The following is a 17,992-nucleotide window of genomic DNA, read 5'->3' on the forward strand; positions in this document are numbered from 1 at the left end:
CAATTTTGTCATATTATATTATGCCGTGTCCCGCCCCGTGTCGTTCTCGAATCTGAACATATGTATCGAGTATATATTTTTTATGTCGATAACGCCGTATTAAAATGATAAATGTATTCATCGAAAGTAAGGCTGCTTTTGGTTTAAATTCAAAAAAAAAAATTAATTTATATGGAATATTATTAAGTACATTATAGTAGTGCATGTGTATAGTCACGCTAATCGATCCATGTGACCGATTGGCGTGTTGTTGTTGTAATGGCAGTTAATATAATATTTTATCGCACGTTTTTTAATACGAACAATCGTCATGGAATGTAAATAATTGAATAATTGTCAATTTCGTCGCTTGCTCTATGCTGTATTGTAATATTTAGGTATATGCATAATATAATAACATATTTCTCGTGTCCCATCTTGTTACACCTCGCCCTAGTAATCACCGTCATAAGATTTACACGCCTGATCGTTTGGTGGTTTTTAGGCGTATTATGGCAACAGTCGGAGACGCTTGATGTAATTTTCGTCGATGTTTCTCCCTTCGAAACGCCATTGATCTCAAAACCACTATTTGTAATGCGTACGCGTATGTATATTCGATAGATATACGTTTACAGACGACGTATATCGATTGTTCTCCGAGCTATATAATAATAATATAATCGATACAATAATTTAATTATGGTGCATAACACGAGTGTTGAGTTCGCTGTGTAACACGATATCTGTGTAGTGTGTACGGGAGAACAATAACGCGCGAACAAAAGTCGTCTTATTATTTATTACGAGCGGAGCGTAATGTAAAAGTTTCAAAAACAAAAACGTTATTATTCCATAATAATAACGCGGGCCTTGTCCTCTGTAATAATCGAAGCTGATATATTACACAACGTAGAGATGTTCGTACGCGGAACACCTATATATTATGTTATTGCAAGCGTCGAAAAATCATTACAATTGTATCTGTACTACTATAATATAATATATAATAATATAACAAAGCTGCTGAGAATCCAAGTATCGTTATATATACATTATTCTACAGTGTAATATATGATTGTAATAAATATTTTTAAGACGTCCGACCACTCTCACGATCTCTCTTTTTTGCGTGTGTCTGTGTCTCTATTTCTCCCTCGGCGTGTTTTGGTGCACAGGGCCGCTTGAGTCGCTGTCGCAGTGGTTTTATTATGCATGACGACTACGACGATGTTTTATATTTTTTTAACGAAATCGTATTTAACTCCCTCTGAACCCACGTATTTGTAGATTGTTTATTGTTAATTCGCGAACTAGAAATAATATGTACATATGTACCTATTAATAATAATATGTACATATAAATACAAAACAAAAAACAATTTCTTGAAAATGTTTGGTAATGATTTCTCAAAGAAAATCGGGTCGGCGAATTCAAGCCAAGGTCTCTGTCCTATGGTGTTCGGTATGTGAGTGCGAGCCGAGCGACGGTGGTTATAGTCGGTAGCCGGTCGTTGAGAGTGTTACAAATTCGTACGACTGAGAGGCCTGTTCCCAAGGACAAAGGACGCGATGTTAATTAAGTCCCTCGATTGTCTCGAGTTAATATTATGATTATTATTATAATACCTAAATCTAAATCTTGGAAACGTTTCTTTATTTCGCGTATAATTAATAATAACGTTCAATGTCAGGATTTCCCCCCGCCCCCACAACATTCTCGGCAATTGAGTCTGACGTCTGAAAAACACACATATTTCACTATTACAGTATATTGTATAATATGATATTATTGTACCTACAGCGTTACCGAGTTTCTAATTTTTAAATACATTATTTATTATTTTATTTTTAAAGTTGTAATCTTATAATATTGTGCGTAATAACTGGGGACTATTATTAGTGCTGTGCAACACTATTTCTGGCGTTCGTCTTCTCGGGCATAATATTTTAATGTCAGAACTTAAAAAGTGACAAAAATTAATCTCGCTTTATGTCAATTAATTAGTTAATTGTATTGCAGGTGCATTTAACTATTATAATTAAGAAAAACAAACGAGTTACCTACTTTCGGAGAAAACACTTTCAACGGGCTTTATTTTTGAATGATGCGTGACGTGTAATTTATTTCAAAACAAAAAAAAATAATGTGACGTGTACAAATTATTGTTTGTTGTCTTATTGTTACTATTATTATAATTTGTAACTTATAGTACTTCAATTTCAATCGTTTATGATTATGACATATTATTATTTATGCATGATATAATCAGGGTATACCACTTATATCACCTAACATCGTATTTGTATTTGAACGGTTGTTGCGCACCTACCTAGATTTATTTTTTAAGACATTTGCGTTGTCCTTGAATAGTATACTTGAAATTCATTTGTACATGAACAATTGACTGAAACAGTGCCATCTCGACCTGATGATAATTTGTCAAAACGCAAGTTTCCTGCTATTGTAGGCAAAGAAATGGAACACATTCTTCCATTCATTGTTTAAAAACAATGAAATTATCATAATTATTTGGACTAATATATAGTATTAAATTATAAAGGGCAAATGTCTAAGACGGTTCACTCCCGCCGCCTTGAAAGAGCCTTGGTCTCCATATTTTTCTTTCGTTTTCATCGGCCCCGCGTAACACCTATCTAGGAGCACTATATTATAATACTGATATTTATACTGAAATACGGAAAATGTTCAGTGCTTATTTTGACTTCAAATAATATATCACGGCGCCGAAGTTTAAATTGTTTTTTTTCTTGACATAATCCCAATCTATTGGTCCGTCGTCGAATTCGCCAGAATTATGAAAGAAATAACAATAATAATATTAAGACTATAACATGATAGTTCTGTCATATTAAGATTATTATCTTCTTTTTTTCTTTTATTCCTAAATATGTTATTCTGTATATCATTTAAAAATGCATGTCATGCGTAAATATATACATATAATGTAATGTTATGTCCAATAGCCACAGACGCTGCGGATAGTTTGTTTAAAAAAAAAAAGATTATTACCTATTTCGTAATTAGACTTCGTGGTTAAGGTTAACAAGTCTGCAGTCTCTTCAATTCAATTACCTTTTCTTTTTAAAGGAAGTCATGAATACTCACGTTTGAATAAGCTGCAGACACTAAACCATCACGCTTACACACTGTAAATTCTTGCGAAGCTTTGGGCACGTAATAATGATTATGGCATTTATCGTGTTTCCGTTGAATAAATAATAAAGTAGGTAATAACAAATGATAAGTAAAATTGAAATAATAAGAAACACTTTCTTACGTAATACTGTAACATGTTGCATAAATACAATTTACCGAAACAGAAGTGAATAATAAAGCTAAATAAGAGTTAATACAATTAACAGCTTATTCAATATTGTATGCCTTGCAAGGCATAATGTACACTGACACTGAGAGACCGACCATGTGTCTATCACTTTTACTAATTACTAGCCCTAAGGTCCGCCATCGCCTTAAAACATACTCGGTTTGTGTTTTTTGAAGGGATCTTTCATGCATTTTGTTTGGTGTCGTTATCGCCTTCCGAAGGTCAATTTTTGTGAACAAAAGTGATAATAAATTTTTGTTTGTAGATAATTTATGATTATATTTTGTTTTTATAGATATTCATAATGTTTAATATACTATACATATTGTACAAGACGTATATAGTATCACTAGTGTGATTATGACTTAAGAGTTATGCGTTATTCTGAGACCGTGGTTATGAGTTTAACATTATGATTGTGTTATTATTATTATAATCATTTGAATTTTTAACTGTGGATTCAACGTCAGTGGTTATTATTAGCCTGTTCTCTAAAATGTTGTATCGGTAGTTGGTGTACATTTTTAGAATTTTTAGAATGTTTAACAATTTTTTTTTAAATTAAATAATTTATACAATTAAATGTAATATTAAAAATTTAAAAGTTATGAAGTGTTTAACTCTGTAATTATGTAGTTTGATATAAGGAATCGTGATTGTATTAAGTACATGGTTTTTTCCTTATTGATTATGCCTAATATATAATTTCATGTTTATTTGAAACGAAATTATTATAAACATTATATATTTGTAGATTATACTCCCAATTGTTATAATTCCTATACAATTGTGGCTGAACGAAGAGCTTTGATTGTCTTTTTAGATTTTAGTATAAAATAATAGTCGAGCTATCTGCTATTTATTTCCTGTCGTATTTTATCTGTACGCTTAAACAAAACCAATACATACGTGTCAATGATAGTATTAATTATAGTATTATTCATAGATTAATCATTATCATTACTTCAACTATATTTTTATCTACTTTTAAAAGATAGTAATAATATAATAATTTGGATACAATGCATTTCAGAGTGCAAAATATATTATTTTATTAGGTTTATTGTTATACTATGAGTCTATGCACTTGGTGTCAAGATATATTACTATAATGTCTTGCGTATACTGTAAACCTTGTATTACTCGTAATTAACTGTAATCCATGTATCGTCGTGGTGTTCTCTACATAGACCGAGTTATACTAACTATAGTAAGTTAGACTAGTTAAATTAATCGTTATTCGTTAATATGTAGTATGTATTTTCCCGAAGTTATATTTATTTTGGTCAAAGAGACGATTTACTAAATTTTATAGCACCCTTTATATTATATATATTCTTAAAAGTTAAAATACATATGAATGTTATTATCTTTAACCAGGTGCACCAGTTGGATAAGCATAGGTGAGTTGTATTGTCACTATAAAAAAAAATCACCCTGCACAATATTTTATTATAGCGGTCCAATATGTATTTATTATAATTTATATCGTACGTCTATTATAGTAGGTCGTTTACCGTGTAACCGATTCATTTTCATAAAATTTGATCGAAGACCAACTATTTCGGAACCAGAGATCTACAAAAAGATACAATACTGATCTAAATTCATAGTGTTATATATTTACGCCGGAGTGGAGTATATACCAGACAACATCATTTTCCATTTACGGCGGACCGTTTCAGTTGTAAGCGCCGATCAATATATGCGTAACTCCTACCATTTAGGCCGAAGGGACCGAATTTTCCATCAATTCTGTTGGCCGCTGCTGCAGAAGTCCGTATTTATATATATATATATATATATATATATATGTACATATGTATATGTGTTTTCCTACACCACTGCACAGCGTGTATACATGTTATATTAATATTATTATATGCCGTTCAAAACGCTGTGAAAGTGTACACGCGCGAGGATTTGTGGATTTGTGTGCTTATAACATCGACTCTTCTATGTATGTACCTAATTTTTTTTATTGAATATAATGAGAATAACAATATTAATCGAGTATGGTATTGTCTACAACGGATGGTCGGTCGGACCGGTCGTCGTCGATATTGTAAAAATAATTTTGAACTCACCTTCATATGATATTGTTATATTTATTTATAGCTGTATGTATGAAAAGAGCGTTTTCCTTGTGATTTTCACATTTCCCTTCCGCGCAAACAAATGACTTTCACCTGACCCGGCAATGTCGAAGTCGATATACAACTAATTTGAAAACTTTTTATATAGACATCATGTCAACGAGGCTGTTGCTTTACAGTAATATACCACGTTGACGGAATACTGTTTGCATGTTATATACAGGTAACGTAGTATTCCCATGTATTATTTAGTGGGCAGCGGAAGAAAAGACTCGAATCCAATATTATTTCAACAAATGTATTTTTCTTTCCTTTCCTGTATCCCCTTATTATAGACGTTAATCTGTTTCGATCGCAGCGTTTGCCTTTTGTCGTATGAGTAAAATTTTTCCCCACATGGTGTGTAATTTTCTATGTAGCTATGTCTGTAAGAAATAATACCGTCCGACAATGGATTTCTCTAAACAAACCTTTGGTAACAAACATATATGTATGTATACGTACGTTGCAGCTGGAACCGCATTTATATTATATACAAAACGTTTTAGCAACCGTATAATATTATATACGGTTTGAGTGCGTGAAGCATATTATAGTTATATGTACGAGTAAAATGATTTGTCGTTACCCATAGACCGGGAAGGAGCCGTGGCCAGCTCGTCCAAAGTACCTACTATAACAATAGTGTAAAGTATTATAGTAGGTAGTATAATAGTACACTTATATTACTCTGTTCGCAGAGGAATTCCGAGGTCGACGAAAACGTTCGGCTATATAGTTGGCGATACAATTGACATTTATTCCCAGTATACTAAAAAATATGCTACATAATAAATAATAATAGGTATGCAAAATGTTTTATAGTAAGCACTTACATAGTATCTATGATCTGCAGTGCCGGGGCTTGAGATTGGCCGTTTTTGTTTTTTCCTGCATACAACTTGATAACGTTATTCGCATAAAGGTGAATACTGATTGACTTTGCTCCATAAATTGCTTCACTTACTCATTCTTTTATAATAACATAACGATTACATAATATAATACTTAACAACATTTATATAAAATAGGATACATTGTATCAGTACTTACAATAGTTATTATATTTACACTTATAAGTTATGACTTTATGAGTCATGACTTAATTGCTTTTATAGGCTTATTAGTAGTTTTTACGAAACCTAACTACTCACTGACTATCGATGTAATAAAAAAATAATTAATTTAAGAGCAATGTTTGGGTAACGTTTAAGGACCAATGGCCCCTTCTGTGATACCCGCGATCAGTATAAATACCCTTTCGTATATTATGGTTGGTATAGTGTATGCACGCGACTGTCGTCTATGTTTATATCGGCCGGCGTTGTGTACCAAAATCGTTGTAATATGCAAAACTCACCGAAAAAAATGTAGTTCTCGAGTTCACTCGGGACTGCCAGACAGGACGGCGCTCATAAATATATATATATATATAAAGTTTTTTTATATCGTATATATATTTTTGAACAGATAACACAATAATAATAGTATAATATAATATCAAAATGCATAGCCTGGCGTGAGTAATAGTATACTGTTAAAATTCTAGACTTTTTCGTGCGGGATTCTATCTAGTCTACAATAGTTTATAGTATAATGGTATACTGCACTATTGTGTATGCCCATAATAATAATAATAATTATTATTATAATATAGTCTGTGTATGCACTGTGTTCTTTCGGAAAGTATACGGGCACGTCTGACAAAAAAAAAAATACCGACCTTATGGCTTAATAATAATAATATTCAAACCAGCTCGACCCTGTATATTATACTGGCAGCAGCAGCAGCAGCAGCAGCTGTCCATCAGATAACGAAACGCGTGGTGCACGACGTGTTATTTCGGGTATGCTTGTGTGTACGAACTATAGTACCATACAGGGTGTCCGTCTCGTTCGCAGTGTGTGCACGTGTACTTTCTTGGTATACGCCAGCTCATATCATGACTTGACGGTAGTTATTGTCCTCGTGCGTTTTGCAGTTGTTCCATAACGTAACATTTAATGGGAATCCATAATTATTATTCTACTTTTCACGACTTCGGAGGTTATTGAGAACGACGAACATTAAAAACTATCGCGATTGGCACTAAAATACAGTCATGGACGGTGCGACGGACTCGATGGGGCACCCTGTACACGTGTTCCACACTCGGAGGCTGCGTGTGAGTGCATTTAACTGTGTATTGTTGTGTACGATACTGCAGCGACGACGATTCAACCTAACGCGTTTCGTAAACTCATTTTTATGTATTACGATATGATATTCAAACTGTATGCCGTCGACTCGTGTATAATATATTATCCTCGCAAAAGAACAGCAGCAGCCGGTCGTCGTCATCCCGAGACCGTCCTCAGCTTATATACCGGGTGCTTTATACTATATATTATAATATAATATGCATATTAGTAGTGTGTGTTCGTTGGTGTGCATATTATAATATATATATAGTTGTGCCTCCACCACCACCACCACCTACCCGAGGGGGTTGTCGACCTCCACCGCCGCCGATGATGTGTTGTATTTACGCACGCACGCACACCCTTCGCACGTCCCCGTCGGGTTTATTGCTAGCGACACGCAGCCTTCGTGCCTTATCGCTAGGGACCGCCGCCCTGCCATCGCCCTCCGAAACTGCGCTAGTGATATTCTCAGACCCCGAGCGAGAACGCGCCTCACAATATTTGCTGCGGGAGAGCCGAAAAATAGAGAGAGATAGAATTTTGAAACTATATACACGATACTCGCAATCATTGCTCATATACCTATAAGTATTATATATATCTGTCGTCAGCAGTCCAACTTCTTCTTTTCCGCATAAACGATGACCCGGAAAACTTTTCACCTCGCCCGATAAATGGTGGTCTCTCTTCGGTCCGCTTTCTCATTCTTTTCGCCTCCGTATCGGAGGTATATCATTACAGCATTCTATTAAACGTCGTCTTTGGCGACGACCGGAAAAACTAAATTCACAAAAAACCGAGAGAAAATCTGTTTCTGCACGCTTATTATTATCATCGTTATATAACGTGTTTTTTAATGTACGGTTGTATACAGTGAGACACTAGATACTACCTTTTATTACAGATATATAAAGTTATTACCCTCACTCAATGTGTGTCAAGATATCTATCAATTATTCCAATACGTCTCCGCTACATGTACTTCGCCGGTTAAATTCATCAATGAGTGTAGTATACTCGTATGTATGTAAACTCATTACACAGAGTCAAAAGGACTTTTTCTGCCTCAGTCTTGCATAGTCGTCGTTATAATTGAATCCTTGGCTTTCTCTCTCCTCCACCGAAACGTCCTCCGCACCATGACACTAATACTGTATGTGCTGTATATACATGCACTCAGCTACTGACTCCCTTATCGACCCGAGACCGCCCCTTTGCGAGTGTATACTCTACATAACCCAAAAAACTCACGATCCCCATCCCACTCGTGTTCTCGCCGCACTGTAGTCACCCTCCCTGTATATAATCTCGTATCCGCATATACATTATATAATAATAATCCTGACGAGCGCTTGGACAAAAAATAAAATCTGCCTGCGGGCCACGTTCAATTAGAACTTTTAATAATAATATTATAAACGTCCGTTATAATTGCGTTACACAATTACGGGATAAAGGGTCGTTTGCATTTACAAAAATCGATATTGAAATCATTTAAATTTTTTTTTTCCACTGGTTTCCGTCATTATCATTATTATAATCATCGTGACCGCGTTGGATATAATATACAGAGAGTCATGTGTCCGTAACCATAAACTGTATTATATACGTATACGGAATTCAACCTGACTGACGATGCGACTATAATATAGCCTTCATAGTGGAAAATAATAAGGCTGTATTTATATAATATATAGGTATATTGCTTTCAGGGTACACGATGCCTATATGTTTATATGTATAATATTATATTTATACGTGACCGTACCTATACACTCGACGTTGGGATAGAGAGACCCCAATAGAAACCCGACGCATCAAACCGGTTTCAATTTTTTTTCCGTCCGTGTGGTTTTCCGTCGAATAGCCCAACAAAGGCGCGTTCAGGAATTTCAAAATACACATATATATGGGTATTATATATTTTTTTCACCGTCGAAATACGACCAGGAAGCTTATTGTCGAAATCATTTTTTTGATTTAATGTAGGAACTGGTTTAACAATTAATATTTAATGCGTTCTGGTAAAAAAAAAAAAGCCGCTACCCTGCACGGGGGCTATTGTTGTACGCTATTGTTTCACACCCTACATGTTATTAACTCAATATGCTTATATGATCCTTTTTTTTGTTTCAGGTAAATATATACATTCCAATTCGTACTACTACTACTATTTCGCTTAAGGGTTAAATACAGTTTTTTGCTCGGTAAGTGTTTGATTGTGCTGTTATGCCTACATGTATTATTTTTTATACGACGAAAATTTAAAAAAAACTGATTATACATAATATACTAAACCAACAGAATATCATGCTGTAAGGAGGTCCCTAGTTACTTTGTCTATATTTTTGCAGGAGAGCAGAATAAAATTCAATATTACATGCTTTCTTATATAGATTCATATTTGTACTTGGAATTTTAAATTCTTTTAACTTTTTATTTAGGCAATGCCAGGTTGTAGGAATTGAGCAGTTTTAAAGACAACACTTTGAATATAAGTATAATTACAGTAAAACAGTCTACTTTGAGAAAAAAAATGTTCTCTTTATTATAAAAAAATTCGAGAGTTATAATATTATGGCCAGTTCAATGCATTGTTCGGTCCAGCTAGTAATTTTGTACATCAGAATATAAGATTCCTAAGACTGCCGTACGATATTATAATATAATTTTAACGGCCATCGAAGACTTGACTATAATAATTTATGAATCTGGGGTCCAGGGCAGAAAATCGGCTTATTTATAATTGTTCGCGTTTGTCGCGTGCAACTCTTGAGTCTTCTTTGACGATTACGCGTCGACCGGCGATCATTTGTTACTCGGAATCGGTCTGGAAACGAAGTTATTAATTTATTAATTCATAGACTTATCGAAAAAAATAATACTCGAAACGAAAACTCGACGACCGATTGGCGGCGATTCCCTTGTATAGAAGCTATTATACGGAGGTGCAGACGCTTGATGACTGTATACCGATATACAATCTTGTCGATTTCTGTTCCAGGGATCAAATGTATTGTGCGTCTTGTATTGAGTTGTGTGTACAATAATTAATAATTATTACTGGATTTCGACGGGACTTTTTACCCCGCGATAATGATAAATTCTTATATACCATATATTTCATTCTGTAATCTGTAATATGACCGAAACGACGACATGTGCAGTATTGTAAAGGAAAAAAATCGCGTTTCGTGTGCGACGGGTGTTCGGTGGGTTCGTTGTTTTCGTTTCGTGAGTGCGTGTGCGTTTGTCGACTACGGCGACGGTGGTGGCGGGCGGCGGTGCGTGTTCCGGGCGGCCGATGGAAAACTGGCAACGCTGCGCACAGGATCGACAGTCATGCGTTGCCTAGGCGGTCGGAATATTGATCCCGTCGGCCCCCAGCGCACGTCGTGTGCTACGTTGCAACGCCTCACGACAAAGAATCCGTCTCCAACAAAAAAAAAAAAACATTTAGGTATATACCATGTACCCAACAAAATGCACCACCGACGTCATGGCGGCGGGGGTGACTTCTTCACACATAAAAGACGGGAACCCCTTGGACGACGACCCAGACGAATCCTTGGTTTTGTTATTTCTCTCTTCTCCGCTACGTACGATAGGTCCAAAATCTATTCGTCATGATTTTCCCCCGTTTGCTACGATTTTGTACGGGTAGGAGCATGACGAGTTCGGTGGTACCGTGTGATACGTCATAACGAGCACTTAATATGATATAATATATAGTTTATATCTGGGTATTTGTGTAAATTGCGTTTGAGGCGATTTGTGAGCTTCGGTGTGTATTTCGTGACTGTTTTCACCGAACATTTTTGTGTGCTTCCGTCGGTGCTGGTATTCATTCGCAAATTAATTCATCTTGTGGCCAGCCTCTCTTGAAATTATTCACTATTATCTATTAAGTTTACGTTGGGTTTGGAATATTATACATAATGTGTGCTGTACGCTCCACTCCGTTGCAGGAGCCTTCAGTGTGCATTTCGTCTGACGCGGTCCCCTCTTCCGTTGCTATAGCAATAATGTATATAGTATATATCTACGCCTGTCGGTCAGCAACAGTAAAACGTCGTCAAACGGCCGCAAGATAAGCGTTTTACATGCATATATACGCAAATCGAAATGCACGTAGGTTGGTATACGCCAAGAATCGGTTTTCGAAAATAATAAATCTATCCACGTTTAGGTATTTCAAAACGACATTATTATAATTTATTATAAGTATATACAACGCGATCATACGCACATAATATAAGACAGTGTACCAGGAAATCGACAATCAATCGACTCATGGTGTTGTGTAATTTTTTACGGGTTTTTTTGCGAGCTAGATGAAAAACTATGACGAAAGGATACGGAATACTTCGATTACTACAGAACTTTGTATCGCATTGCAAACGATATTATTAATAATCAAGTAATATGTATTCATTGGCAATGCCTTGTGTATAGCTGAGCTGTCTTTATAGTCTTTGCACAACTAAAGGAAATTCTTCATATATGTATATTGTATGTAAACGACGCATAGTTGAACATTATAATAATATGTCTACAATAGTCTATATGACTATATGTGCTCAGTAGAATTTAAAATAAATACTACATTATATGTATGCATCGGATGTAAACAATATTTCTGTGAGGATTCAATTATACGGTTTTTGACGACTATTAATTAATATCATATAAGACATTAGTTAGGTATATAAGCTAGCCGCTTCAACAGAATTGAAGGTATAATAATTATATAATTGCTGAGTAAATACTTTATGACCAATACAATGTGACCCAAACCAAATTTTCTTATATTATATAGCCTACGAAATAGTAATAAATAACAATAATATTCTTATCGTATTATTATGTCTCTACGGCAATTAGTTACTTTACATGTCTGCTATATACATCGAAATTATAGACCAAGAGAAATACACGATCGACTGCGACGAAACAAATGAAAAATTATGCATTTGGATTGGGTAGTTATGTTTTTGCAGAAAAGGAACTCTGAGAGAAATTATTAGATTATTAAATAAAAACAAAATTTATCCGTGAACGGGGTTCATAACAAGAACATTAATTTACAATTCGCACAAATGATGGACATAATACTATACTATATAATAGTCAAACTAACAAATTATTTTCCTTACTATCCAGCGGATTTAAAAAGGGTAGTGCACCCTTACCACCACAACGTAAAATCAATCAATAGCTCAGACGGTATTTCGAGAATTGAGGAAACGGTCACGACTTGACAATATATTGCAAAAAACCTTACCATAATATATTGATATTTAATATGTCAAACTCAATTAGGCTAAAATGTTTTTTTCTTTATAGTTTAAACCAATGAATATTTCGATTGTTTAAGCCATGTGCCCATGTATGTAAGTAATTGTAATACTGAAACCTTGAAAACAATCGTGCCGGAAATACAACTTTGTATTCGAGTATAAAATTCTATATCAGATTATATATAATATGATTACGTTGTTCATAGTCGGCTGTGTGAAAATCGTTGAACTTTATTCTTTAGATAACATTATTTAAGTTTCCGGGTCGGCCGCCGTGGCAACCTGTAGATTAGATAGTAATTTAAAAGAAAATAATAATATAATATTGTAACTTATTTCTTTATATATTGATTTAGTTTATAAATGTATTTAATGATGAATTGATGACTGACCGACTGTCCCACGCGAATTGTTGTAAAATGATTTCGTGAGAAATAGAAATACGACACTGTGAAACAAATATGGCCGATTGAACGCATGATATCGCTGATGAGATATGTACGAAAGGAAAAGGGGTGTTTGGGGTAGGTCTGTCTTTGGCATTTGTTTTCGCAACGAATGAATGAGTAACATTATTTTGTATAAAATATAATCAAACATCTTTTTGTTTTTTTTGCAATAAATTATCTATCATCATATTTACTTATCATATTTTTTTGTTTTTTGCTGACAAAACAAAGTTGATGATAATATTGTTTTTCATATAGCAAAAATCCGGAAATGGGTTAATTTTTCATATTACATAAGTCAGATCTACAGAGCCTACATTCTACAGTAACAATACGTATTAATAGCGGGGAATGTGGAAGTAAATCTTAACAGTAGGTACCTACTAGGAATAATTATAATTTATTTGCCATCCCAGTACTGATTTCCCGCCATATAATAATAATCATGTAGAATATTATGTATTATGTAGTCAATATCAGAGTAAGCCCATTAATATTATATAATGTTATTATATTGTGTTATTTGTAAATACGCTAAATGTTTTTCGTTAATATTTTATTATATTACATGTTCGTATAATTCCCTTAAATGCTAGCTGACCTCGCAGCCAAAAATGCTATCACATCTTCACTATCTTCACCCACACAAATCATTTCCTCCAGTGATATACAAATGCTCATAAGTCATAACAAAGAAATGTCAACAAAGATGGCATCAAAGGTTGGACATCTTATTATACGAAACTAAACCATATAGAACACAACACCGATAATTGGACATTTCCCTTAGAAATTCACAGAAAATTCGAAGTTATATTAACCAGACTAAGAATTGGACACATAAAAATATCTCACGTTTCCTAATGTCCAAAGAAGAACCACCAATGTGCACAACATGCGGTGTTCAAGTCACCATCAAACACATAATAACCGAATGAAGAAACTACGACAGTACCCGAACAAGCCACAACCTACCCGAATCACTATCAGAAACTATGCAATCACCCTCAATCCATTACCAACATCATGCAATTCATCACAGCCGCCAATCTTATTTCCAACATTTAATGTAACTTATATATATATGTATACAATTTCTGTAATTTCTGTAATTTATAACTTTTGCACTGTAAGCCCAATGGCCCATGTTGCCGAGAATATCATTAATATAAAAAAAAAAATTCCCTTAAGTGTATAAGTATATTTAATTTGAGTACGCTTATTCGCATTTTCGTCCTTATCGATTCAAGCCACTTCGGCAAAAGAACATCAGACCCAACGTATGACGATCGCACGCGTTCGCGCCCCCTCCCCCTACCGAAAGTCTGCGGCGGCAAAGCTGGTCGTCTGCCTCACCGCAGAGTTTATGTTTTTTTCGTATATATTTTTTGGGACGTCTGCCAAAAATGATCTCGCGATCGTCAGTCGCTGTTCAGCTGTTGTCTCTCGGGGGTTTTTGGCATCGCGATTCATATATATAATAATATAATATCGTCGGCCTCCGTTATCATATCTCGGTCGCTCGCTCGCTCCATCACTGCCACGTGAAGTCGACTGCACCTGCGGCGTGGGTGGACGACGGATCGCGGGAGGGTGGATATGCGAGGCGGTGGAAGGAGGTTTTCTAGAAGAAATCGCGAACAAAAACTGAGACACCCGCACAGCCATTGCCGTCGCCGTTTGCGGGCGGTGGTGCGGCGGCCAGAAAAAAAAATACCATCAGTGCCAGTTGGCATTTTTCTCGCGCGGCACGTCCTCCGTCGAGATACCGCGCGCGCGCGCGCGCCGGTTGGTCGGTCGTCGCTCTGTGATGACGAAAACTACGCGGGCGGCGGTGGCCGGGTGTTCCGCCGTATAGAGGACGACGACAACTACGAAGTAACGCCATTACCACAGAGACGGTCCCGGCCATGTATGGGAATTCTTGGCTCGGCGTTTTCGAGGTGGCGGCGGCTGTGTCCCGCATTGAATATTATACTCGCGGCAACTGGATTTCCGAAAACTCAATGTTGAAACCTTGCACGTTTTTACCGAAGCCGCTCCCTGTGAACCGAGGAACGAATACGAGATAATAGTATATTAGGGGGGAAAAGTCGGAATAAACAGGAAAAAATAAAGGATTATTGCTAAATTATGTAAAAGACGAGCATAATAATATACCGTAAAAACCTCAAGTGTATATCTGACCATAGTATTAATATAATAATTAATAGTGACAGCTTGGCTTTGTATATCGACTAATCAACACTGTTTATTATAGTACGATAGTTCTGAGACCTGGTTCCGATGAGCGAATAATACGTTATAAAACAAAAATACTTACCACCTATTTGTGACCGCTTTTTATTGTTAATTAATATTAATATTATGGACTAATAATCAATTATTAAATTTGTTGGGGTTTTATAATAAAACGTGTTTACTTAGTTCTACTATTTACCACCGAATACAGTATAGAATGCATTGAACACGTATTATTATTATGAAAAATAAACGCGACGATTGTCGAGTGAAAATTAAAAAAAAGAAAACGGTTTTGGCGGCGGGAAAGGCACGTTAAAAATACGCTCGACGCCACAACTACGGTCTACTACACCGACGACGACGCGAGTGGTACCTAACCTACGCTCGATTTCTATTTCTATTGTTGGCCCGTAAATGGTTTTCGTTAATCGATTCGTATATTTTCGCAGATACCTAGGTAATGAACAATTATTACCATGGTATGTTGTCACAGTAGTTATGCAGAAAAATATTATTTGGAATTTCAATGTTATTGTGACGGTGTATTTTTGCTATCATAAAATATATTGTATTATAAGTTATTATAATTCATAAGTAAAGAGCCCCATAGATTGTTCCGCAAAAACAAACGAACTTCCTTTGTGTATTGTGAAACGGACACACGCGTGCGTGTACTAAACGCGAAATATTTTTATGACATAATAAAATATTGTATTATTCATTATCCGTCTGGTTGTATACTATGTATTATCAGGTATTATTAAAAATATTAATCGTCGTGTTTGGCAGTAGTCGCGCGTACTGTATCAACTCTTTACCACAATCGTCAGCGGTCACCCTTTCCTCCGGACCATGCTCACGGTGGCCAAAAATATTATATTATAATCGCAGTGTAATAATGATCGAAGCGGTACGAAGACGTCAAGTCGAGCCGTACGAATTACGTATTAATAATGCTTATTATTAGGCGTTTAACGAACGCTATGACTTATTATGAGCGCTTATAAAATGTAGCAATGTGTTATTATTGTGCTGAACGCGACAATATTGCCGTCGCCGTGATACACATAACACAGGGAATTATCTCGAGCGTACGACGCCGTTCTCGGCTGTGGGAATCAATTATTATATTAATTATAATTTCCCAATCGTTTCTCTCTCTCTCTCTCGTAACAACATCTGACAACGTATTACTTTATGCAAAAAAAGATAACTTGTTTTATTATCGTACGCACGCGGCACGCGTAAATAATATCGCCTGCTTGTTGTTGCGTGGTCGCCCGGCCGCCGCGCCATTTGTTTATTACGTTTTCCTGAAACACGAGTACCACGCGGGACGTTCGTATCTACGCGGAACAGCCGATAGACGGTTTTCCCTATCAATCGTGGCGCGACGCCGGTCTCTCCGATTTTCGCCCTCCGAGTTCTATCTAACCGAATGATATGGTATGGTTACAGTGGCCCTCGTTAACTTATAATAAAACACTGTGGTATTTTTAAATTCACTCCAGGTAGGTGTCGACGGTTTTCCCGAAGACAATGAGACGCGAGTACGTTCGAGGTCGTTTGCTCGAAAACTTAATAATCCGATTAAAATGCACTGACTCTCCTCTCGTTCTCCTCTTTCCCAGTAACTTGTTTGTACCGTACTTTCTATGATAAATTGTATTATTTCGTTAATATATTATACACTTCCAGTTCAATTCGTTAATCGCGCAACTACGGAAATCATCTTTAGGTAACACATTATTTTTAGTTGATTTTGATAGTGTATTATATATTTCTATACACTATGATGAGTTCTAATAGAAATTAACATTTGTCGACGTTATTGCCTATTACTATGCTCGAGTATCAAGAAACTTCTGATGACATGGCTCGAAACTAACGAGGAAATACATTTAATAAACGTTACTTTACCTATTATATTTTAATGTAATATAGTACACGTTTCCTTGTCTATTCGACAACCTTTGTCGAAAGTAAAATATATTATTCACAAATACCCACATACAAACGATGTCAGTATTGGTTTTGAATAATTTATTATGACGTGATAATATATTATGATATTTTATGGCATGACAATAAAACACAGGCGTAGCGTTATGCACACTCCCGTGGCACTTAATGCATACTTTTGTAAAATTCATCGTTATAGTAATTGTTATTGCGCGTGTGTCCGTATTGCAGCAGCGCGATAATAATACTTATTCAAAAAATGTATATCTTTTTTAAACGTTCAAGTCGTACCGTCCACGAATTAGTAAGACGATAAGTGTGTGTACAATCACAACAATCTGAAAGTGCAACTGAGAAGTACCTACTATAACCGTGTACATAGTGCGTCG

Source organism: Myzus persicae, unplaced genomic scaffold (genome assembly GCF_001856785.1).
Source record: "Myzus persicae strain clone G006 unplaced genomic scaffold, MPER_G0061.0, whole genome shotgun sequence".
NCBI classification, from domain to species: domain Eukaryota; kingdom Metazoa; phylum Arthropoda; class Insecta; order Hemiptera; family Aphididae; genus Myzus; species Myzus persicae.